The following is a 27,154-nucleotide window of genomic DNA, read 5'->3' on the forward strand; positions in this document are numbered from 1 at the left end:
GCACAGCCACTACCACCACGCAGGCAGCCCGCAATCCCACGCCTCCGAGCACATCCGTTCAACCTCACTGATGAGCAGATCCACACCCTCTACCGTCTGGACCGGGACACCATAGCCGCCATTGTGGACATGACACAGGTTGACCTTGTCAGCATGATAGATAGCCCAACTGCCATCCCACCCCTACTGAAGGTGGTGTCTGTACTCCACTTCCTGGCCACAGGCACCTACCAGCACACAGTCGGACAGTTGCGAGGCATTTCTCAGCCACTGTTCTCACGGACACTATTGCAAGTGCTCGATGCCCTCCTGCAGCACGCAGACGACTACATCTCCCTACCACGCTCGGAGCAGGAAATTACCAACACAAAAGTGGGATTCCATGCACTTGCCGGCATACCGGGTTGCATTGGTGCCATCGACTGCACCCATGTGGAATTGGTCGTCCCACATGCCATGGAGGCCCAGTACCGCAACCGAAAACAATTTCATTCTCTGAATGTACAAATGGTGTGTGACTCCAACAGGATCATTACACATTGTTGTGCCCGATTCCCTGGATCAACCCATGATTCTATGGTCTTGAGGAACTCTACAATACCATGCTACATGGAGCGACACGCAGGGAACAGATCCTGGCTACTCGGTGAGTCTCATTACATGCATGATAATGTGGGGTATGTGATTCGGCAATGACCTGGCAGGAAGGGGGGGGGGGCGTACGTAGCAATGGCATTCCACATCATACGTTTCTCGTCCACATACAGGTGATGCTGGATATCCACTGAAGAGATGGCTCCTCACACCAGTCCGGAACCCACGGGACCAGCATGAGGAGGACTACAACCATGCCCACTCACGTACCCGTGTGGTCATTGAACAGGCATTCGGCCTACTGAAGGGTCGTTTCCGCTGCCTCAGCAGGTCTGGCGGGGCACTCCTGTACCGCCATGAGAAGGTTGCAAAGATGGTGATGGCATGTGTCATGCTCCACAACATGTGCGTACGTAGAAATGTGCCCATGCCCCCTGACGCAGAACTGCAAGCACCTGATGATGGTCATGATGAGGGTGGGGATGTGGCAGCACCTCAAGGAGTCTGCGAGGCACCGGAGGGCCGTGACATTCGTCAGCATCTCATTGATGTATGCTTCTAGCACTCACGCCTGGTGGCTGATACATGGACACGGGACTCGTGGCACTGTGTGTGTCTGGGACATGCACAATATGGACTGTACGCCTATGATGGCCTAGTACACAAAGATCAATGTCCACACATCTCATTGGTTGATCGTGCACTGTTTATGGCATATGTGATATCATGTTGTACACCCTATCGACCCGCCACCCAAGTGAGCCCAACACACCCCCTCCACCCTCCTACCTCCCCCCCGAACACCAGTGTCCAAAGATGCTCATTGTCAGTGGGCAGTCGCTATTGCAAGCCCCCTCTGCGGGTATCAGGGGCACCCCTGCCTGTGGAGCGCAGGTTCCTCCCAGATCTACGTTGGGGGCTGCCCTGGACGGAACTTGCAACGGATGATGTCTCTGCCTGCTCACGTCCATGCATGTCCCTAAGGGTTTGCGAGAGCTCAGTGAGCACACGGCGCACTGCGGCAAGTTCGGCACATACGTCCTTGGACGTCGCATGCAGTTCCCCCCTCAGGCTCTCGGTGCATCTCTCCATTTGGACTCCCAGGCTCTCGGTGCTACTCTCCATTTGTGCCCTTAGTGTCTCTGTACCTCTCTCCATTTCTGCCCTAAGTGTCTCAGTTGATGTTTCTATGTCTGCCTTAGTGCCCCCACATTCATCGGCATGGTCCTTGAGGAGCGTGGCCAGTTGCTGCTGTTGCACGATTAACTGGTCGAGGGACTGTTGCCTCTGCTGGGCCATGGCCATTTGCGGGGGTGTCACAGAGGGGCTGTTGTCCTCATGTTGCCTTGCCACAGGGCTTGTGGGGGATGGCCAGTCGTCGTCTTGTGGGTGCCCCTGCGTGGTATCCTCATGTTGTACGGGATGGGACAGACAGGGGGATTGGGACAGGTCATGGATGGATCTGACTTCGACATCCCCGTCTTCTGTGTCGGAGCATGCTGCCATCAATGGGGTGTCACCTATGGTGCTGCTGCCACCAGAGGCAGTGCCTTCTGTGGCATCCGTTGGGGGGACCTGTGGTGGTGGTGTTGTGGGCATGCTGGCTGCTGGGGTGCCTGTTGATGTTCCCTCCTCTGTGCTGCCACCTGATTTGTGCTGCTGCCGTGTCTTGATGCGTGCAGCTGAGGTGGAGGGTCTTTGGCCGTTGGTCTTGGCCCTCTTTGCAGGTGTGCTGGTAGGGGTGTCCTGAAGCTCGTCGTTTGGATCGGACCCTGTGGTGGAGTAAAGGAGGGCGAGGGTTATTGATGGGTCTGTGGGAATTGGAATGGCATTGTATCACATGCATTGGGGTGGTACCTGAGGGTGATTTGGGTCGGGGCCTTGGAGGTGCTTTCATTTGTGTGTGGAGTGAGGGTGCAGTTGTTTGGCAGCCTGCAGTTAGGGTGTGCCTGCTGCACGTGTAGTGCGTGTTTTAGGGGTTTTTAATTATTTATGTATTTATTGTGGGTTTTAACGTGCGCTATCAGGCCGATGTGTGTGGACGTTCTCCTGGACATGTGTTTCTGTTGCACTATGTGGACGCATGGTACTTCACATGGATGGACTTTGTGGATTTGGCATTGTTTTATTTGGCCCACCTACCTGAATCTTCGGATGTCTGCACTCCTTTCTCCATCCCTCCGACTCCCTCTATGCTCTCCATTCCGATGGTGGAGGCACAGATTTCTTCCCAGGGGGTCAACTTGATGGGTGATTCAGGACCTCCCCCGGTGGCTGTGGCAATGTTGCGGTTGGCAGAGAGTATGCTGCGGACGCGTATCCGCAGGTCGTCCCATCGCTTACGGCATTGCTGTGGGGTGCGGGGTGCGGTCCCCACCGCACTTACCCGCTGTGCCACCAGAGCCCATATGGCCTTCTTGTTTGCAAGTGCCGTCCTGGTCATTTGCGTGCAGAAGACGACGGCAGCATTCTCCTGGAGGGTCTCTGTTAGCACGGTGAGTTCCTCACGGGAGAAGTGGACCTGCCGCTTGCGGTCGCACGCTTTCTTCGCTACTTTTCCCATTTTTCTTGGTTTCGCTAGGGTGGATGACGGGTTGGGGTGTGTCTCAGGGTAGTGTTTTTAGTGGTTGTGTGGTTTTAGTGGTTTTATAGGTGTACGGCGGGATGTTTCCCGTTCCGGGCCCATGTTTTAACTTCCGTTTCCGTATATTTCCGGTCACCGTACTTTCCGGTAGGCGCACACTGAGGTGTCCGCTGTGATGGGTGGCGGTATTGCACCTAGGGCGCCGTACGGCGGCGGTGTGGGCCGTTTTGGGGTCATTTCCGCCATCGCGGACTTTGCACTTCCGCCATGCCGTGGTGCTCGTGCCCGATGGGTCGGAATGGGCCGCACTTTGCTCCTTCGTGCAATGGCGGAAACGCTATTTACGCTGTGGCGGTCCGGTCAGTCACTTTCCGCCAGGGTCGTAATGAGGGCCAATGGGTTGTTTTGATACCTGCACATAAATATGGTGAGTAAACAAAAATTAAGATTTCTGTGTTTTTCAGTGTTTTTAATTGGTTGTTACTGTTGTACATGTGTACTTGTCTGTGATAGGTTGTTGTGATGTGTCGCCATTTTAATACTTTGCTTATTATTTAGTCCTCTTTGTGTCTTTGATTTTGGGAAGTATAAAAGCCACCATTCTGCGCACTTTTCTCCTTTAAATTGAAGAAGTCATACTGTACACATGTTGAGTGAATGGCTGATGCCAAACTAAGTGTCAGTAAAGAGTTAGATATTTAAAGGTTTATTTGCAGTGTTGTGTGTGTCAGCTATATTAAACACTGCTATGTATTGGCATGTATTCTTTTCACTTAGTCAGATTAACCGGCAGTTAATTCTTGATGTATTTTTTTAACTTTCACTAATACGCTGCTTAAAGAAATATATTTTTAAATCAACAGCATTTATATGGAGCTATTTCCCCTTTTGTATGCAGGTTTCTGAGGGTAAAGGTTTATTTGCTTGCACATGTCCTAAACGTTCATGGAACCTCCACCATGAAGTTTTTCCAATAGTTTGCAGTTTCTTGCAAGTCCATCCATGAAACAGTTTTTTTCTTGTGAACCATCTCCTTTTGAATGAGAACCTTCATATAATCGAGGTCTTGGGAAATACTGCAGAGAAATATATATTTAAAAGCAGTGAGGAAACGTGATGAGATTGGTGGATACATGTTATTGTTTTTTTCAATCCATCATGTTTTCTTTACCAATAACTGAAGGGTTCTTTTCTCATGATAGACTTACGGGTGCTGTGGTGGTTGCTGATGTTAAAATCAGAACAGGTCGTTGGTGTACAGAGTTGGGAGCAGGAACTTGTATTTTGTGATGTTCATGTGCCTTTCTGTACTCGTCATCAACATCATCCCAATGCTCTCTTACTAGGTGTTGGATCAGCATGGATGTTCACAAACTCGGAGATGGGATGTTCGATGGCCCATGGTGTAGTTTATATCCCCTGTTTTTGAATCTCTGCTACCTTACAAACTTTATTGATTGTTTTCAATCTACCATGTTTTTTTTCCAAACAACCGATTGGTTCTCATAAGCGAAGACATCATGAACATCATCCTAATGTACTCTTAACAGGTTTTGGATGTGCATGCATGTCCCCAGACCCTGTGATGGGACGTTGGATGCCTCCTGGTGTTGTTTCTTCCAACACAGCTTGCATCGTACATTTTCATTTTCTGTAAGAGAGTGGTGATCCTGTACCATGAAATAGCTAATACACTTTATATATTGTAAATTTACAAGCAGTACTGAATACATACATATTTATGTAAATATATGTGTATAATTTGTGTTTTTTTATTTTGCATTATTTTTAGCGGGTAGGGGGGGTGGATGCTTTGTTTATCCATCCACCTCACTTTATCCTTACCCATGCATTGTACCCTCACCCGCTGTACCGCTGTGCACCATACTGTCACTCTTGATATCCAACTCATCCTTTCCCATCTTTTTGAACCTTAGCCACCCAACCGTAGTTTTAGTTTCCCTACCCACTGTATTTCCAGTCTTTGTGCTCTCATCCACCCTACTGCACTGCACCCTGTGTACCCATACCCATTCACTGTACCCCACCCACTCTATTCCTCACCATTTACCTTATTTATTTGTTAGTCTATGTTTTTTTTTAAATCCTTCTTGGATTCTTTACCAATGATTACTATATGTGAAGACAACAATAGCGTAGTACGCACAAATGTTGTATCAAGCATAGTTTATATGATGCACCACATATGAGTATCAAAAGAATTATAAGTGTGTACAACTCTAACTAATTGTATTTCATAAACTATGCTCTCTAATTATGTTTTCTTTTTTTTTTTACAGATAGTATAGCGGAAATGATACCTTTCTCATATGTATTAAGTGTCCATACCTAATATGACATCCACTCTTTGTATCTAACTCTGAGTACCCCCACTCACCCTGTTGAAAGGCTACCCACACAGTAAACATTCTACTATATCTTCTCTATCCCTATCCAGCATATCCCGACCCTCAACCCCTACTCATTTTATTGCACAGAATCTATTCATGCTACTGCACTGTACTCCCATCATCTTGTATACGGGGCTCATCACGAGATGGGCAGAGCCATAAAATGCGACACTAATGCTATTACTGCTACATTTACTACTGCGCCCAATCCCGTGTCCTGGGGCATTCACCCCCAGCTCAGGACATTTTTCACACTATTACAGCTGGTGCTATTACCGCCGGCTGTAATAGCACCCCCCAACTCCATTGTTGGGAATGGGAAATTACTACCGACCTGCCCCTGCAACTCAGAATCCAGTGCAGATTGCGCCAAACCAAGTTGTGGTAACGCTAATTGCATTGGGCGGTACCCCAGCGCAATTAGCACTGCGATACCCCCCAACTCATGATGAAGTCCTATATATCTTAAAGCAAGAAGTACTGAATACATACATTTATACATATTGTAAGGAACTCATGGTGGTTACAGTAAAGCCAGACACAAGTGACCACAGTTCAAGGGTGTTTATTAAACTGTATACATGGATGTGAAAAATGCCTAACCTAAACCTACATCTAAGATGGGAGCAAGCTATGACCATCAAATAATAATAAGGCAGACCTAGCGGTGTCTTGTAAAAATTAAAAGGGCCTATACTAAAATAAAATATTGCCAATCCTTATTACTAAATTACAAAACAGTGTGGGATAGTGTTCACAAGAAAGTAAAGACGTGTTCACAAAAAAGATAGGTCAGGAATTCTTGGCCAGGGTCTCCCTTCCCCACATTTTCTAGCACGGTACAAAGGCGGGACTCTCAAGCACAGCACACTCCTGGGTTTTGCCTGTATGAGGTTACAGTTCCTTTCATCAATGCCCAGACGTTCTGTGTCCAAGACTCCTTCAGGTAAAGTGTCTTACTTCAGATGGTCTGATACATTGTAAACAATAAAACAAAGGTTCCTTCTAATTCTCTTCTAGTGGGGTTATTACTCTTCCCCCGTGGATCCCCTCAGATAGGATCTGATCCGTTTCTCAAACAGTCTGCCTCAGTTGGGCTCAGACCAACCCTTTACTTCCAGCCCCAGTCAGGCTTTCTTGCAGCCCCCAGTCAGGCTTTCTTGCAGCCCCAGACAGGCTTTCTCTTACAGTCCACACAGCGTTCCCCTCAGTCAGGTTTACATGCCAATTTCACAATTCATTATTCTTTACCAACGTGTCAAGGACCTTCGAGTGTAAAAGGGAGTTGGTTGCTACTTGTATGACCACCTTGACACCTCCCATCGGCCTCTATACGGTCTCTTGTTATTTGCAGTTTTAATCTTCCTTCTTGTTGCCACTGCAAACTTAAGCTCAACGCAGTTCAGTTTTTATCAGGTTCCCTCCCGACTCACCGGCTGTGCTGAACTCGTTGGCGTTTCTTTTGCCGCTGGAGTAGGACAGTACTGCAATGGTAACCTTGTCTCCACCCTGGCAGCAGCTTAAGAAAAGAAAATTAACCCATAAAGGTGGCTCTAAAAAAAAAAACATTGTGGAGAATACATTTTAGCAAGGCAAACTGCATAAATTAGATGTTGTGATCTTTTAGTGCAGTTTGTGTTTTATTTTGTCTATTTTTATAACTTAGAGGATAAAGAGGGAAGGATAAGAGTGGAACGGGGATGGGAAGAACCTTAGGGTTTACACATTTAACAAGGGGTATTTTTGTTGGTATTTTTATTATATTTTTATTTATTTTTAAAAGGCGGTTAAACAAATTGCCTCTTAAACACAATAATTATTTTAGGGGTTGGTTTGGCAACCAAATAACATTGTCACTACTGCTGCTGTGTTCTGACATAATACAATGGGCCTCATCACGAGTTGGGCGGTAATGTATTAGCCCTACCGCCAAACCCCCCAGCGCTATTAGCGCCGGATCACGAGTTTGGCGGTAATGGAATTCCCCGGTTTATAGTCAAAATCTCGAAAAAAAAAGCACGAATTCAAAATCTCGAAAAAAAAAATATCGAATTTTTTTTTCAATGCGTTTTTTTTCAAAATGGGGGGTTCCCCCCCCAACCCCCATTTTTTTTATTTTACCCCTTTTTTTTACTTACCTGATCCCAAAAACATATATAAATAAATAAATAAAAAATTTGATATTTTTTTTTTCAAGATTTTTGTTTCGTGCTTTTTGTCATTCGAGATTTTGTTTTCGAGATTTTGACTGACCACCGAATTCGCCATTCCCCACTGAGCCCATTCGAGAATGCCCCATTCCCCATTGGGCTCAATGGGTAATTTTCACGCTCTTACCGCCGGCGGATTTCCCGCCGGTGGTAATAGCACAAATTTTCAACGGATTTCCCCCCAGCTCAGAGCTGGGGAGAAATCCACTGAAGCCCTGATTTGGCGGACCCTTAAATCCGGCCGTAATAGCGCGACCGCCGGATTTAAGGGTTACCGCCAAACTCGTGATGAGGCCCAATGTCTGAACTGGGAGTAAAATATAAAATGCAAAAAGACACATCAAAAAGGACTATGCCACTTAACCTTTTATTTTTAAAAAAGACAAAAATAACTAACTAAAATAATGAACAGATAAGCACAACAAAGCACAGGACAAAGGAAAGAGGGACATGGATAAAGGGTGAGAAAATGAATGGGAATTAGGAGTTTGCAAATGATCACCTTCTGACACCTTACAGAGAACCTGCTTAGTACAAAGAAGAAAAAACAATTACGGAAAGTTATGAAATTAGGTATGGGTTTGGTGAATATTTCCGGCTAAGTCCTTCAAGCAATCCGGCGGTGCGGTGTATAATTACAAGGAGTACTGAATACATCTATATATACATATGTAAATGTATTTTTTCTTTTTAACATAAATCTATAACTGCGGCTACAGAACTATCCAAAGATATGGCAAGTTGTGAGGCATAGTTAATCTCAGCAGAGACTGGAGATCGTACCCGCGACTACGAGAACACCAATTGAAACGTGCCAGACCTAATCACGGCTATGCACAGGATGCACTGGGCCCTTCATTGCTGCAGCTTAAAAAAATCAATTAACCCATACCTGTGGCTATAAAGAAAAGATTGTGAAGAATACATTTTAGCAACACAAACTGCATCAATTAAATCACCTAAAATATTGTGATTTTTTAGTGCAGTTTGTATTATATTTTGTCTATTTTATTTTATTTAGAGGTTAGCACTGAAAGGGGCCATTTTGGGGGAGAGGGAAGGAGGAGGGTGGAATGGGCATGGGAAGAACATTAGGAGTGACACATTTGACAAGGGGTAAAAACGATGACATTTACAATTTATTTTTGGGGGAATTTTGGAATTATATAGGGTTTACTTTTTTCAAAAAGGGGTTAAAAAATAGCCACTTAAAAACAAGAATTCCTAGCAGTGGCACTGAAGATGGTGCTCCGAAACAGTCCTCCCCAAGCCATCTAGGGTGGCCTCTCCCACCCGGATCCAGTTCTGGCATTGTTTGAACATTACTTACACATTATTAAGATCTGGTGCAGGCAGCAGTGGAGCAGGTTGGGGTATGGTAGATGAGGTTGATGGTGGTAAAGTGATAAAAGTTGTAGGTCCTGTGGTAGTTGTGGTGGATGTCATTGTTCTGGTAGCTGCAGGTCTTCTGCGTACAGAGCCATGAGCCTGGGTGTTGTGATGCTCATGTGACTTTCTGTAGTCCTCATCAACATCATACCAATGTACTCTAATAAGGTATTCTATCAGTACAGATGTTCCAAAACTTTGAGATGGGATGTTGGACTGCCCAGGCATAGTTTATTTTCACACAGCTTGCACTGGACATTTTCAATTTCTTTCAGTGGCCCTCATTACGACCCAGGCGGTAAGGGGTTTACGCCGGCGTAAACTTCGCCGACCCTTACCGCCTGAGTACGAGTTCCCGTAGCGCCATGGTGATTTTTACGCCTGCTTTTTGCAGGCGGTAAAATCCATGGCGCTACGGGACCTTGTTGTTAATTACGCCACCGTAATTTACAGTGGCGTAATTAACGCCTTCCCCACTCCCATTATGCCCTATGGGGCAAAAATGGGAATGGGGAAGGGTAAATGGGGATTGGGGACTTACCGCCCCGCCAACCTCGGAATGGGGCGGTAAGTCCGCCAACCACCATGGCGGAGTTGGCAACTTAGCGCCATGGACCATGGTGCTAATAGCACCATGGTCCTCCGCCAAGGTCCTAATGAGGGCCAGTGAGTGGATTTCTTCCACCATAAAATAACACCAACTATCTGACTTCTTTTTCATCCTACATAATTTGTTGCAGTAGGGGGGTGGGAGGGCGATTGGCATCCAAATGACATTATCACTCCTGCTGCCGTGTTCTAACATTTTAATACAATGGGCCTCATCATGAGGTTGGCGGTATCCCAGCGGTAATTGCGCCGGATTACTGCCAACGCAAATAGCGTAACTTCTACCCGGTCTGGCGCAATTAGCGCAGGATCATGAGTTGCAGTAAGGCTGTAAATCTCCATTCCCCATTTGGTCTGCTAGGGATAATTCTCTGTTTAGGCTGCATTTCCTAACCTAGTGAGTTCCCCAGCAGCTTTGCTGGATTTTTGGGGTTTATTTTTTTCTCCTGCCAAGAGTGAGACTCTTTTACCCTCACTCTTGGGCATGATTTGAGTGTGTTTCTTTGACTCTAGATGTGTTTAATGGGCTATGGGGGCACTTACTCCATAGGGCTTCATGAGTTTTTGTGATGTGTGTTACACAGCACCCTCAGTGCAGTAACACAGGGGTGTCATAGTGACCCCCCAGTATAGACTCCATACCCTGGGACTGACTACTGTCTCCCAGGGCATGTAAAGTCACCATTGACTTTACTAGTCTTAAATTCTGAACAGAACCAGTACAAACCATCATATTGTGGACATACTGGCTGGGGCAATTCGATTGCCCCAGGGTCTGTTAGTCGAGGGGGCACGTCTCCGTCCCCTGATCGAGTTTTGGCTGGTGGCAGTGGATACTACTTTTTATATGGCTACTATCTTTATTTATTTAATTACGATAGCCTCGAACATACCGCCGGTTTATTTAATTATTATTAATTCTCCGGTTGGTATTTTTTTGCCAAAACTCGGTTGTAAAATGGCGTTTGTGTTCTCTTCTGTGACTCCAACCCAAGTCGAGCCCTTTGTTCCACTTTTTGTCGGGCTTCTCCACAGAAGCCCTCCAAAGTGGTGCCACTCTATCTCGGGTACTTAGGAGGGGTGGAGGGGGATTTACGCACCCTGGACTGAGTTGCCTAGGCAACTCAAGTCGCACTCCGTCCTGATTGGCCCAAGTCGTGAGCCGGCCGGATCACCACTTAGCATGTTTGAGTGACAGCTAGGCTGAGTGAATGGGGGTTTTCTGCATAAAAGCAGGGCTTTGGGGACTGGAACTTCAGAAGTCGCCACAGGACCTAAGAATCCGAAGAGGGAGAAGCTGAGCCGACCTGCCACGACGACACCACCGGTGGAGCCCTGCTGGACCATCTCACCACTTTTCCCGACAGAGGAGATCTCCCGCCGGAGAGTCTTCTTCCTTTGACTGGTGGGGATAACCAGTTTCACCATCTTTTCGCCTTCCCGACGCATCTCGTGGCCACCTTGCCTGTGCCAAGCACCCCGGCAACCGGAATACCACGTTTTACCACGACCGCGAAATAAAGGATAATACCTTTAACCGGAAAACTCCGCGGCTGGTTTCTTCCCTGGCAGTGCAACGACCTTCATCTTTCCTCCAAGTCGAGATCTTCTCTTCCCCTGGACGACGACGAGACTTGCACTCGCTGCCAGGAACAACTGCCACCGCTGGAGGATCCTTCCCTCTTAAGGTACCGTGTCCCGCCTGGCTTCCCTTGCCACCGACTGTACGGGGAAGATTTAGCCCCCGGCCTTCGAACCTGGGTTAGCCTGGGACACCCTGGCTAAACTTTTCTGAGCCTCTCTAAACTCTTTTCGAACTCTCTGCAAGACTTTCTAAGCCTAGTGTAACTGTGTGATCTTGAGCGCATTTGTGCTCTGCTCTCTCTAAGAGTGGGCCCAACAAATGGACTTTGGCTCACAAGTGACTTTTGCTCTTCTGCCTTGCTAATAGTGTTCCTCAATCTTAGAGTGGTGTATCTTTCCATATACTGTCTTTTCCCTCCCTTCTTCATGAACTTATTGGAGTGCCATCTATAGTTAAACGCTCACCTCTGTATGGAAATAAGTGGTGTTAACTAAGACTTATCTGATAAGGAATAAGTGTTGTATATATTATAATAGTATCTGTGTTTAGAGTTTTTTACAATAAGAGTGCTGGAGTGTTTCAAACAGTGTGGTTTTAAATAAATAATTATATACTTTGATACCAAAGCTCTGGTCAGCGTTTGCTTGTGTTATTGTATCTGAGTGCCTATTGTGTATACTTTGCATACTGCCTAACTCTTCTTGAGGGAAGTCTGACTGCTCAGCCACAGCTACCAGGTAAATCTGGGTGGTGCAGACTGCTACCAAGTGGGTTTACTGCTAACACCTGTAGTCCTAAATCTTTTGCAGTGTTCCCAAAGGGAACTGCACAGGTTTCTGCCTAACATGGTCCATTGAACCCAATGGGTTTGCAGGGTGCTATTAGCGCTACTGCGATTAGCATCACGATAATAGCGCCAAAACAGGTGAGATGGGGAACTGTTTACCTCCTGCCAAAAGCTGGATGTAAAAGTCCCACTTTCAGCCCAACTCATGATTGAACACTTAAATGCAGCGGTAATAGCCTTACCGCCGCATTTAAGGGCTACCGCGCAACTTGTGATGAGGCCCAATGTCTGAACTGGGAGGAATATGTAAAATACAAAAAGACACAACAAAAAGCACTATGCCACTCACATCTTTTTGTTAAAAGAAGAAAATATCTAACTAAAAAAATTAGCAGACAAACAGAACAAAGCACAGGACAAAGGAAAGATGGCAATGGATGAATGGTGGGAACATGGATGGGTATTAGTAGTTTGCTAATGATCACCTTCTGATACCTTACAGAAAACCTGCTTAGTACACAAAAGAAAAAGCAATGAGGGAAAGTTATGAAATTTTGCGTGGGTGTGGTGAATATTCATGGCTATGCCCATCATCCAATCTGGTGGCACAGTGTACACATGCAGGTACGAGCCATGTGTCACCACATTACCGGAGCGTGTGTACTGATTGGTTAATTCTGCACACACGGGTCATCGTGTTAACCGCACATGTGGAAATTGACATATGAGGGGGCCTTGTCCTTAACGGGGTTACGGATCATGTGTAGGTGAATTAGCCAAGCACAAGATGTTATCAGTTGACGGTAGTGGTGCAAAGACGCGTAACTGCATCAATGAAACTTGTGGTGCTAGTGGCCATTGTCGCACATGTGGATTTCATAATATGGTGTGGGTGTACTCGCGTTAAAAAAAACACCTTGTCTGATTGGGCTTCTCGTTGACGTGGTAACGGGCCATGTGAGATGTGATTGGAAGACTGTCGAGGTGCAAAGATGCGTGACCGCCTCAATGAAATTCGTGGTGCTATTGGCCAAAGTCACATGCACAGAGTTTGTCATACAGCATGGGCGTACACATGTTAGGAAACTGCTGCGTCTGATTGGGCCTCTCATTGACATGGTTATGGATCATATGTAGTTGTGTAAATGGAGTGCGAGATGTGATTGGCTGACGCTCCAGGCACAAAGATGAGTAACTGTGTCAAGTCAATGAAACTTGTGGTCCCATTGACCAATGCCGCACACTCAGATTTTGCATTACAGCCTGGGAGTAGCCACATTAACAAACCGCAGTACCTCATTTGACCTTGTTGTGAATGCAATTATAGAGTGTGCGCAATCCGACTGGCCAGTGCGAGAGGCATGATAGCGTGATAGCATTTAGCTGCGTGTACGAAGCTCAGCGCCTGATTGGGTGTCCTATTGATGCAGATACAAGTCATGTGTAGGCGCGCAAGCGGAGCCCACAATGTGATTGGTCGTCGGTTTAGGCACGAACACTCCATTGCGCCTGGTTGTACCCATGCATCTGAAGGTCGCATGATTATTGGATTTTCCATGTAGCCGCAGCTATTCTGTACAACCAACGAAACTTTTCTTATTTTTCTCATTGCTTTTTGTCTCTTGATGAGTGAACTTGCTTGTGAGCCTCCAGAAACATTTAAAGTGCAAGATCCTCATGCACCCATACCTTTTTTACCTTTCTTGTTCCTATACATTTGCCCTTTGCCTTGTCATTTGTAGTTTTTGGTATTTTGTCTTATTTTCGCTTTTTATATTTTTCGATTTAAAGTCCTGTTTGTGTTGTATTTTTTATGGTTTTGTTTTTTCTCCACTGTCTCATGTTTAAGTATGTCTGGGACTAGCATCGATGAAGAGGTGGTGTAAGTGTGGTCAGAAGACTGTTGCTAATAGTATTTTCATGTCAAGACGCAATGGAGTAAGAAGAAGATTGAGGAAGTGCAGTGTATTTTTCTGTGGGAAGGTATTGCAGAGGGGAACTTATAATAAGCTATCTCAAAGTTTGCGAACCTCAACTTTGATCCAGAACCTTGTTAAGGTCAGTTGGGATGATGTGGAGGAACCCTACTCGAAGGCTCATGTTCAACACAAAGTGAGATTGCATGGTCCACAATCAGCAGGCCAGTATCTGCCGTTGGTGTAACTGCCTTCCACTTCTATTGCTTCTTATTTTCCACCAACCACCACCCAACCTCATCCCATCCTGCCTGCACCACCATTTTCTAGGACTGCTTTGCAATGTGTAAAGGATGTCAGAACTAGATTGTGGTGGGAGATGCCACCGTAGATTGTTGGGGAAGGGCCATTTCAGAAATGTAGGCCAATTGCTGCTGCTAGGAATAATATATATATATATATTTTTAAGTGGCAATTGTGTTACCCCCTTTTTAAGAAAAAGAGAAAATAATGTACAAAACATGAAATTCAAGGACATTTTTTTTTCTTTTTGTACCCTTTGTTATATGTGTGAATCCTAATGTTTTCCCTTCCCAGTTCCTACCTCTTTCTTCCCTCTCCCCTAAAATTGTCCTTTTCAGGGCCAGGTATTCAGAGATAAAAACAGACAATCAAAACACAGACTGCATAAATAGATCAAAAATCCTTAATTGATGCTTTTAATACAGTGTGTATAAAAAAGCACATATGTTTATGCATTTTATTAAAGCCGCTGCTATCTTTCATGATACACGTTGTGCCCTGTCAGGGGTTCTATAGCCGTGGGTAGTAACAAGCCAATCAGACGTTGTGTATTTTGGTGGGCTGGGCAGCCATAGGCTTGGGGATAGGAATACACATTTCTATACAGTAATCCTATTATTTAATGGATTTTACAGTACACAGTTGTACCTGTGTTTCTGATTCCATGCCCTCATCTGTACATTTCTGTCATTTGAACTTTCAAACCATGTTAATATGTCTTTAAGAGTATGTAAAATAAATTACATGTACCTGTGGTTACAAGCAGGCTTTCATACCGGCGGCTAACAGCACTCCAATTAGATGTTGTACATGTTGGCGTGCTGGTGTAGCCGTGGGTATATACGCAGTATTTTACCAGCGGCTATAAGTGTACATATTTCTGTGCAGTTATCATACTATTTTATGGATGTTACTTTTCCCACCTGGCACCTCACAGCACAAATCACAGAGATCCAGGATGTTTAGAACCCGCCTCGCTTCTGTGATCTTCCTGATATATTGGCGATCTGACAGTTTTATGGTCAGTGGTCTGGGGCTAGCTGGTACCCTGGAATGCGGGGGTCTTGGGAGGGGGCATCTGGGCACTATAACTTAGGGTTTCGACTGGTCAAGGCAAGAGACTCGTGCCCTCCTTTACGTGAGAGAACTTTTCACATGGAGCTCTTGACCCTCTCATAGACTTGCGGGGTACATTCCTTATGCGATTCAAGTACTAATAATATGAAACAAGGAGAGGTTTTTGAATCTCTGCAGGGTTTTTTTTTCTGACTGCTGCATATCCTGCAACCCGACCCTGCATGCACACACTTATCTCTATGTTCTTGGCTCAGGCCCACTGCCCTGGCTGCAGTGCGGCACTAGGCCTCGATTTCCAAAATGGCTGCTGTTTTCTAAGATGGCGTTTCACTCCCAGCGCAATCTATACCTAAACATATAATACCCTACCCATAAGGAAGCTTCTATCGACACCTCCTACCCGCTATAACCTTCCCAAAAACCTATTACACACTCTCACTTCTCACTGATCGCTCGCATTTCATCCTTTACTGCATTCAATCCATTCTCAGTGTCATTTGCCAACTTTATGACTTCACAGCCCGCTTTGTGTAAGTGGCTTAGGAAGTGGCTGTTGAGCTGCCCGGACTTGCATTTTTCATTTCTACAATTGGTTTTCATCACAGACTTTTGACTCCGCCCACTTTTCAAAAAAACACTACAAAGCTGCTGGCCATGCACATTGTACGTGCACACTTTGGGAAAGTGGCTTAGGAAGTGGCTGTTGGGCTGATGGGCTGTTTGGCTGAGGGGCTGGGGCGGTGGTGTTGGCATCATAAGGTAAGGCCCTTTTCTCACCTCTGTCTCGCCGTTCAGTAATTGCCTCCGAGAAAAACCCTGCACAATCCCCGATATGCCCAGTTTGATTAGATCCTCCCGCTTACCTAAAATTTACAATTTACGCAGTAGCATAATGTCCGACAATCTTCGTGCTCCTGAACTGGACAATGGGGCGTGGGTGGAAACCAGCAATTCTTCCCTTCAAACAATCCCTCTGACAGGACTAGACTGCCTAACTCAAGTTATATCAATGTCTGTTCAAGAAGGCGCAACTCTTTGCAGTAATCCTCCATTGAGTGGTACCTTGGATGTCTTTTGTCCTCCAATAACTTCCCTGCAGGCTCACTCCTTGTAGGCAAACAGTCTAGATTTCACTGTCAAAAAAAAAATATCAAAAGGAGAATTAACAAACACTCTCCCTACAAAAGATGGAGAGCCAGTTATATGCACAATCTCGAAAGTCTAGACACTATGTACAGTGCTTCGCGAGAATACAACAATACATTAGAAATAATGTCAAAGACAACACCTAACATGGCTCAGAACCATCCAATGATAATCATAACCTTTCTTCTTCTGATCCTTCACTGCCTGCCATGATTTCAAATTCAGGAAGGATAACTAATGACGCAAATCCCCACATTAAAACTCTTCCAGATGCGACTCTAACCACGCTAAGCTTCGTCTTAACTTCCCTAGTTAACGTCTTTGAGCTCCTCAAAGCTGAAGTTCAATTTAACACTGTAGCCTATTAGAGCTCACAAAATGTATGATAAGCTACGAATCGACCCTGGTCAGTCCATTCTCATTATTAAATAATGACACATCCAAATCCATTACTGACCTGAAAGAATCAATGATGAGAGTAGAAGCGAACATCACCACACATCATACAAATACTGAAACGTCAGTAATGCATATGGAAACCTTATTGAATAGCAACCTCCTGCCAGTGAAATCTAACTAAGAGTTAATCAATCATGCTAAAGCGGTAATGAGCTCTCCAATCCCTCACAGACTGAGTGATGTCTTTAAAGACACATCCCTCTCGGAATCGTAAGAATTTTGAAGGCTCGCAAATATGGAGAATGCCTTTGCTGAAATCCTCAATTGAAATGTAATGGCCGAAAGAAACATAAAAAGAAAAAAAGCAAGATAATTCTGATGCTTCCTTAAACAACAACAAACCTGCAATGAAAAATAAAAACAAAACAATGTAAAAATAAGAAACTCAGTAAAATCAAGCCTTATTCGAGCCCTATCATTTACGACCTATGAATCAGGCCAGTCTTTGTCCCAACATAAAAAAATAACCCACCTGTTTCAAATCAGACTATCCCTGCAAAGAATGGTTCTGATATTTCAAGACTCAAGACCACCCCACAGATATTATTAGTTACTACTGCAGTCCAGACTATTTAATGGTCTACTACAGCCTCCCAGACCTTACATCCCCCAGCTTCTTTGACCTAAGAACCAATATTTTATAAATGTAAACAATACTGACAACTGAAGTGAGTGAATGAAACAATTACTAATCATGTGACCACAAATTCACAATTTGATGTCAATATATCACCTGAAATTCGATATTCAGAATCTTCTGATGTCCAAATTAACAAAAACAACCAGTATGATCTTATATCATATGGTGAACATAAAGATGCTCTTGTTCCCAATACTACTTGTGAAACACTTGTGTATAGGTGCGCCATAAATAAAATATCATATCATATCATATACTCCAGCCATTTGAAGACTCTCAGCAAACAACTGTTTTAACTAGACTAAAACCCTGCGACAAACAGTATATCTGTTTCCAATCATGTATCAAGAATCTTTTAGGAATGCATTTCAATCTATGAAACTGGATTTGTTTATTTAGGATTGAGTGAGTTTATCCAGAATTGAGAAAGAAATCAATCTGCTGTCACCAATTAATTAAAAATGTTGCTTTCTGTCTTCTTTTTCCAGCTAGGTTAGTGACACAATGTGACCACAGAAGTCAGTAGCCCTCATTGGCTTCCAATGGTATGCAGGATCATTTTTAAGACAACTTGTCTGGTTCACCAGGCTATGATGGGAAAGAGCCTAAGGTTTACCGCACACTTTCACACTAAGATATCTGCATTGAGGAAATCTGCATTATCTGGTGTCACCATCTAAAAAGTCAGGAGAAGGGGACTAGCCTTCTTTATACATAGCTCACTACATTGGAAACATGCACATCACTCGTCAGCGACTCATGGAATATCCCTTAAAATTTGGAAGTGCACTAAAAACAACACAATTAACTAGGGACTAATCCAGTTCTTCATTTTAGAGTTATTTGTTTTTCCATCTTCTTTAACACTAAGATGACTACCTTGCTCAATAATCTTGTAAATGATAATTGAGCACATTATTAGTTTGGCAGTGTGGGAGAAAAGTAGATATCATTTGATTTACCTAAAATTTTCCTGCACTGCCAAACTACATGTTTGCTGGGATTAACTTTGGTGGTATGATACCGCCAAAGGAAATACCACCAAAAATCTCCAATGGAGTCCTATGGGCACTATAAAATGAGGGTTTGCATCATCAAACCACCACTTGTGATCTGGCAGTATTACCCCCTGAGGTAATACCTTCAGTGTTAATACCATCTGACCAAGTAGCTGTATCAGTAATTCCGTTTGCCGGTATTTCAGCAGATTTACTGCTGGAATACCGGCAAACATGAATGAGCCCCAATATGAGATGACAGCTTTTGACTAATATACATGAAAGGATGTTCTACCCCATCATATGTCTGTGAAAGAACTGTTCCTAGGCCCACTCTGGATGCATCAGTATGAAGCAGAAAGTCTTTGTTAAAGTTGGGAACTTTCAGAATGGGTTTACTACACAATTTACTCTTGATTGTGTCAAAACAGCTCTGATCTTCTTTTCCCCATTTCATTTTCTGCATCTCTGCGTTCTTCAATTTGTCAGTCAAGCAGGCTGTGATGGATGAGGAATTAGGTATAACGCATCTATAATATCCGACCAATCCCAGGAAGGCCCTTAAATCCTGTTTGGTCTTTGGTACGAGGTGTCTTTTACAGCTCAGACATTATCAATCTGGGGCTGGACCAACCCATTACAGACAAAGAACCCCAAATACTTCACTGCAGATTGGGCCAGATGACACTTATTTTGGTGGGTGTTTTATCCGGCTTTTTTAAGGCTTTCTTGAATATGTACAGATGATTCAAATAACGTCTCAGGTTTTACTATGGATAATGATGTAGGCCCCACAGAAACCAGAGTAAGGTCTTAACACTTTATCCATTAGTCTTTGGAAGGTTGCAGGTGCACCATGGAGGCCTAAGGGAAGTACCTTGAACTGAAAAAGTCCTCCAGGGGTGGAGAATGCAGTTGTGGTGATAAAGGCCCTTAACCCTCCCTGGTTCTTCATTGAAGATATCTGGAAATTGCCACAATAGACCTTCAATATTATGTTGGTCTGCTATAGGAAGGTCTGGCGGTACAAAATAATGTCTCTCCCCTTTGTCGGCTAACAGACTGGCGATCAGCACAGAAGAAGACTGTATCGGGTCCTCCTTCCACTCAAGATGTTAATGTGGAAGTTCTAGGATATTTTATATTTACATGAGTCAATCTGATCTAGGACTTTGTATGGTCCATGCCATTGCGAGAGCATCTTGTTCTCGGACATAGGGAGGAGTACTAAGACCTTCTGTCAGATGAAAAAAGGGCAGGTAACCGGTTTATGGTCGTACAACCCCTGTTGATGCTCTTGGTTTTACTCAAGTGGGAATGTATTAGGTCCCTCATGATTCTCATGGACTCCCTTATCATGTGGGCAGTCTGGGATAAGGGTAGAGGAACTTCCTATCTTCCCAGGTCTCTCTAAGCATATACAACACATCCTGGGTTCATGTCCGTACACATGTTTGAAGGGTGAAAACCTCAGGGATGCTTGTGGGGTCTTTCAAACAGCAAAGAGGGCCCAGGGAATCATTTTATCCCAGTCCTTTCCATCGTTTCCACCAGTTTTCTAATAACTGTTTTGAGGGTATTAATACAACTCTCAACAAGCCTGTCTGTTTGGGGATGGTGCACCGATGTACAAAATGTTCTAATTTGAGGGATTTCATTCACTTCAGCCATCAATTTACTCATGAAGTTCGTGCCCTAGTTGGTGAGAATTTCTTTGTGGAACCCCACACGTGATAAGAAGGGGATTAGGTGTTATGGAATTTGCTGGGTTCATCTATTCCTCATTGGAAAAGCTTTAGGGTAGCGGGTTGCATAGTCTAAGATAACCAGCATGTATTTGTTTCCCAACTGGGATAGTTCAAGAGGGCATACAATATCTACTCCAATGTGGGAAAAGGGTATCCCTTTGATGATTATGGGATGAAGGGGAGCTGATGCGAGAAGGTGGTGGGTAGATTTCTGACATAATGCACATGCTACCACAACATTCCTTATCTCAGGAAACATCCCTTGCCAGTAGAACCTACTTACTACTTGTGCCTGGGTCTTAGATGCCGCTAAGTGTCCTGAGATAAGGTGAGCATGCACAATTTCTAAAACCATTATGTTGTGGCTCTTTGGGATGACTATCTGTGGCGTATAACACCTTCCGGGGTTGTAACTCCCTTGTACAATAACCCCTCTTTGAGGAAAAAGCAGGGAGTCTCTCCTCTCCTTCCTTCTTCTTCCAACACCACCTTTTAAAAGGCCACACTTAAAATGGGATCATGCATTTAGCAAAGGCAAGATCTGGCATGATTTCAGCTTTCTCAGCCTCTGCTTGTGGCGTGGATTTTCTTGCCTTCAATTCTGCCTCTCTGAATCCCTTTTTGCCCCTATCGGTCTCCTCTTGGTCAGGGACTTCCAGTAGTTCAGGGAATACTGCCTTTTCTAATAATCCTTGTACAATCTTATTAAGATAGGGTTGTTTTCCATTGTTTTGTAAGTGGACCTTAACATCTCCCTTATAATCAAGGTCCAGCATCCCAGCTAAGACTTACACACCATACTTCCAAACTAGTGCTGACTTGCAGGTTAACCTGGTGTGTGTCCCTGTAGGGGCTGCCAAAACTAGACCTGCAGATGTGATTTGCAGTTCCCTGGGATTTATAACAAGATCTTAGCTGCTAGACAAATCAAACTCAATTGACTCTGACTTAGCTACTGAGGGGTTAGAGGCCATATTACTAAGTTTAGTACATTTTAGGGTTCCCCGGATTGGATCCGTTAGGTCAGATCTCACCCTGACACATATGTACCCTTACCAAAGTCGAAAACTGCATTTACTATAAAACTTGTCTTTTTACAGCATTCAAAAACTATAGTCGAACTATAGCCAGTCTTTTTTAGTATTCCAAGGTATTCATTCTAAGAAGCATACTATATGAAGACTATTCAGCATGCTGAATATTAGTCGATTACTATCAGAATACTAAATAAATACTTGTGTCTAGTGTTTTAGTCTTTATTTTTTAGTATTAAATACTACATTACCAATATTGACCACTACTGAGAAGACACAAAAATGATGAAAATAAGATCTTCCATTTTGGTGAGAGTAAGGATGCAGAAGGAGAAAGACAAGATACCGGTGGCATATTTGTTTGGGCCAAAGGCTTTTATTTATGCCAAATGAAAGAAAAACCTATATTGCCCTATTCACTTTGAGTGGTTACCCTGCCTCAACAAAAATAATACTAAAGACTTGGTCAGGATATCCATCAAACAAAAATGCCCACTGGCCTGTATCCAAACTTGTTAGATCTGGACTTGCCTCAGCTGGTTGCAGGACCCACCTACAAGCTAGGAAACATGATGTTGTGCTTGCCAATAAAGCTTTACTTTCTTTTTCCTCAGCTGAGCCCCTGGTCTGGGCCGAGCACGACTGTTGGTGTGCGGGCAATTTACAGTATTCGGATTGTCCGGGCAAAGAAAAGCGGTAAGTGGCTCCCTCTCCCTCTATATACATATTGGCTATGATGCTCCTGGGCACTGCCAATGTGGTGGCTCCTCTTTGCCACTTTCAACCCTGCAGACTCCTGCCCGAGCCTTGGTTTACGGACCAATTAAGGTTGGGGCGCATGCGAGTGAGACAACTGGAGCAGAAATGGCATCATGGCTATGATCCTACCGACAAACTGCAGTGCAGGGCCAGCCTCTCAGCTTATTCAGCATCCATTCTCGCAGCCAAAAAACTCTTTATTTTGGTGAGAGGATCGAAGAAGCACGAAATCAGCACAATACCCTTTTCTCTGTAATTAAATCATGGTCTTCCTCTACCAAATGTACCCCGGCTATAATACCGACTGAGGAACTATGTGACTACCTATCCACCTTTTTTATTACTAAAGTTGAAACTATTCGTGCAAATATTACAGGTAGTCTTGCCCACACGTCTTTGACTGGCAAGTTGGCCTTTTATGAAGATATTGATCTTCCCAGTTTTACGTGGTCTCTCTTTCCCATTTTCTCAAAGGACAATGTTTCAAAGGCGCTGCAAAAGATTAAGTCCTATGCCACGTCTGATCCATTGCTCCTTCGATTGATGAAGCTATTTACCAGGCTTCTGAGTGAAATTACTACCGCTGTAACCTCTCCTGCTGGTCGGGAGTTATCCCGTACGAGATTAAGACCGCCCTTGTTATTCCCCTCTTGAAGAAGCCGTCCTTAGACCCCTCTCTCCCATCTAATTTCCATCCTATATCTCTTCTTTCTTGTCTAATGAAACTCCTTGAATCACTGGTCTCTCCTCTACAGTCTTCCTTCGTGGAGTGTTTTGGGATGCTGGGAGTCGGGTTTTCGTCCTGGCATGGGGACAGAAAGTGTCCTTGTGTCCGTGCAGGACGACATGGCTAGGCTGGTTGATCAGGGGGGTGTCGACGCCCTGATTCTCTTAGATCTTTCAGCTGCCTTCAACACCATAGATCATACTACCCTACTCACCTACCCGGGTCAGATCAGTATATCAGGCCAGGTTCTGAACTGGTTCGGTTCTTTTCTCAGCTGACAGATCTCAAACTCTCTCCTTGCCACCTTTCTTTTCTAAATCTTCACGTCTTAGTTGCGGTGTTCCCCAGGGTACAGCTCTGTCCCCGATTCTTTTTAACATCTATATCTTTCTGCTGGTTCGCCTCATCCTCTCCTTCGGCATCAGGTGCTACTCCTCTGCATATGATACCCAGTTGCTGATTTGTCAAGATCTGGATCAGGCTAAGGCATCTGCGTGCCTGCACACGTGCCTGACTGCCATTGGAGAGTGGATGGTACACAACTGGCTGAATCTGAACAGAGACAAAACTGAGGTGCTGGTGTTGGGTTCTCCCCTTGACCCTTCACTCTGGAAGTCCTATTTCTGGCCTTCTTCTCTGGGTCTTCTTCCAGTACCGTCTGTGAAGGTAAAAAATCTTGGAATGATTATGTCGGCTGATCACTCCCTGATGGCCCAAGTGTCCTTGGTATGTCAGCAGGGGCACTTTCAGCTAAAAATCCTAAGGAAAGTGCTCCATTTGATCCCAGTAACACTGTGTCTACCGGTAGTAGCAGCTATGATTCTGAGTAGGCTGGATTACTGCAACTCCCTGTATATGGCACAACCCAAGGGACTCGTCAATAGGCTACAGCGCCTTCAGAATCTGGCAGCCAGGGTGGCTACAGGCACCCCTTATGAATCTCATATATCCCCTGTACTGTGCTCCCTCCACTGGCGTCTTGTGGCACAACATATTCAGTCTAAGGCACTCTGTATTGTGCACCGGGCTCTGCTTGGACAAGGTGCAGAGTACCTATGTGTCAAATCTGAGCGCTATGTTCCCAACCGCCTATTGTGGTCACCATCTGCTAGAAGGCCATGCGTACACTCCTTATGCCGTTCTCTGCTGGGGGGCCGTGCTTTTTCTATCACAGCAGCACAGTTATGGAACAGTCTCCCATCTTCTATGAAACCACTGTCCAATCATCTTGCTTTTTGTAAAGCCTTGAAGACCCATCTTTTCTGATCCATCAGCTTGGGTCCATCTTTTGTCTGCATGTTCGTGTTGCTCTTTACCTCTTTAGTGACAAGATACCTCCGGGTGACCGTTTACTATATAAATAGCCATAACATAACATAACATAACATAACATAACATAACATAACATAAACTTATTTCCATCCCTTACACTTTAAATCTAACTAAAGAAAAAGTGAATGTCTTCTTAATTCCAGAAGGAGGTCTTGTAACGCTCACCTGGTATCCACGGGTATGTCACTCAGCCTGTTCTGACCTCTTATGACCTTGTACCCTTCCCTGGAGGCTACTCGATTGGAGACTGGGCCTGAAACACAGGATAGGTAGAGTTTAACTCCCTATTGTCTCTGTGTGTTTGAACCCCTTTTTACCCGGGGTCCAACCCTTCCCTTTGATCCACAGCTCACCTTGTTTTCTTGGATAGTTTGCTCTCTGTCCTGCTTTCAGCGCAGGGGCGCATTGATTGATGAGGGCTCGTTCAGCCTAGTTACTTCACTGGCAAGAGTCCGACAGGTAAGTATAATGAGTCTTTTGAACAGTTCTCTAAATTTGTTCCTTTCCTTCCTTAGATGATGGCCGGCGTCGGGGGATGGCGACGTGCTGCTGAGATGAGTAGCGCTGAAGGTGAGTGAGAGTGCGATGCGCGATGCACCCCTTTCATATTTGCATTGAATTGAGTTCTTCTTCTGTGTCTTTTAGGTGCCACGACGTTTTCAGCGTGGATGCCAGTTATGAAGAACAAATGCAGTGAGTAAGCGCGGTATGCGGCACCTCTAGATGTTTCCACGCTAACCTGGTGTGTCTTTTCCCTCTTGCAGATGGATGAGAAGTTCCGGAGACAGAGCTCCCCCAGAGCGGCTGGGATTCAGGTAATCGTCTGAAGCTAGTACAGTCTTTAAAAATAAGCGAAGATTTGCTGAATGCTTACTAATGCCTTTTTTTCTGTTCTTTTCCCTTTTCCTTAGGAAGCGGCGTGCCGGGATGGGAATGACACCGCCGAAGATGCCCGCAGAACAGAAGGAGCGATGAATGATGGGCAGAAGCGCCGCAAGTTAAGGCTGTTCCTAATGGTGTTCTTGTTCTTGCAGGAGCTGAGCGCAGAAGAAAGATGCAGACCTACTGGAGACCGATCCAAACACGGTGAGTGTCACGCTGCAGGTGCAGAAAATGCAAAGCATGTTTCTCATCCTGGGCATGGCTGAAATAGTCTCTGGGTATCCCAGGTGTCTCTGGGCTGAACCACACCCAAAAGACTAGACTGCACATGCAGATCTGGGAACTGAAATATGTGGGGGCATCCATCTTGTCCCCATCAATGCACTACAAGTCCAATCCCCAATGTTATCCCATGGTAGTGAGTGAGTCTGGTGCCACAAGTGCCAAGTCTGACTCTAAGTGGGTCCTTGGAGGGATGGAGAGGCCCTTGAGGGCCATGTAGGTGATTGTGGCCTGGCTCCAGCCTGACATCTAGGAGGGCTGGGGACATGAGGGGCAGGAATCATGACAGCATTCCCCCCCAAGGCCCCTCCCAAGGTGGCTCTTCTGTCTGGTCCTGGTTTGGTTGGATGGTTTTGATGAAATCGTCTAAACAAGCAAGGTGCATGGATGTACTCACAAGGCTCCCATGTCCTGTCTTGTGGACCATACCCCTTCCAGTCTACTAAGTAGTATAATTTGGATCTGACATACTTTGAATCTAGGATGTCCTTGACTTCGAATTCTGGCTCCCCGACGACTACTACTGGCTGCGTTGGCGTTGCTACCCGGGTCCCAGATTGAACAGGTTTAAGGAGAGACATGTGGAACACAGGATGAATCTGCATGTTTGACGGCAAAGCTAGTCTGACCGCCACAGGATTTATCACGGAGGTGACGGAGAATGGACCCAGGTATCTTGGATGGAAAAAAGTTTGGGTTCCTTTAATGGACACGTGTTTAGACGCCAGCCAGACTTTGTCTCCCACTTGGTAGGGGGCCTTTGCTCGGTGTTGATCAGCAAACTTCTTTTGGCGATTCTTAGCTTGAAGTAGGTGTTGAGCTGCCCTTTTAAAGGTCTGAGAAATGGTCGTGTGCAAGGTTTTGACTGCTGGCATTTCCAGGGTTGTAGGAACGCCCAACTCAGAAGTACGTGGGTGCCTGCCATACATGGTATAAAAGGGGGTCTGACCAGTGCTGGTGTGTAGGGAATTATTATAAGCATATTCAGCTATCCATAATAGGTCGAACCAGCTTCCTTCAGCTTGGTGTAACATGCAATGCAGATACTGCTCAAGCGTCTGATTTGTCCTCTCAGTTTGACCATCTGTTTGGGGATGGTGACTGGTGGATAGCCGGATGTCGATCTGGGCCATAGATCAGCATTTTCTCCAGAAGTTAGATACGAATTGAGAACCTCGGTCTGAGACCAAAACTGAAGGAAACACATGGAGCTGTACGATGCCTTCAAGAAATACCTTTGCCAGAGTGGAAGCATTTGGGAGCCCCTTAAGAGGAATGAAGTGTGCCATTTTTTAAAATAGGTCCACAACCACAAGAATAGTGTTATACCCTTGACTGGGTGGTAAGTCAGTAATAAAAACCGAGGGACAACGTGTGCCAGGATGCTGGTGGGATTTCCAATGGTTGTAATAGCCCAGCCGGTTTCTGCTTGGATGACTTGTTTTGAGCACATACTCCAAAAGATAGGATTAATTGGATAATGTCTTTATGCCACGTGGGCAACTAATAATTTAATTTTACCTTGGCTAGGGTTTTAGCGATTCCGGGGTGGCCTTCGATCAAGGAATCATGATAACCAGACATGACTTGTTCTCATAGTTCTTGGTTTGGTAGGAATAAACGATTCCTGAAGTAGGGCAACTGATCTTTTATCATGTAATGTTCTCCTTGTGCACTCCACG

This window comes from Ambystoma mexicanum, chromosome 5q (assembly GCF_040938575.1).
Source record: "Ambystoma mexicanum isolate Mex_15411 chromosome 5q, UKY_AmexF1_1, whole genome shotgun sequence".
Taxonomy (NCBI): Eukaryota; Metazoa; Chordata; class Amphibia; order Caudata; family Ambystomatidae; genus Ambystoma; species Ambystoma mexicanum.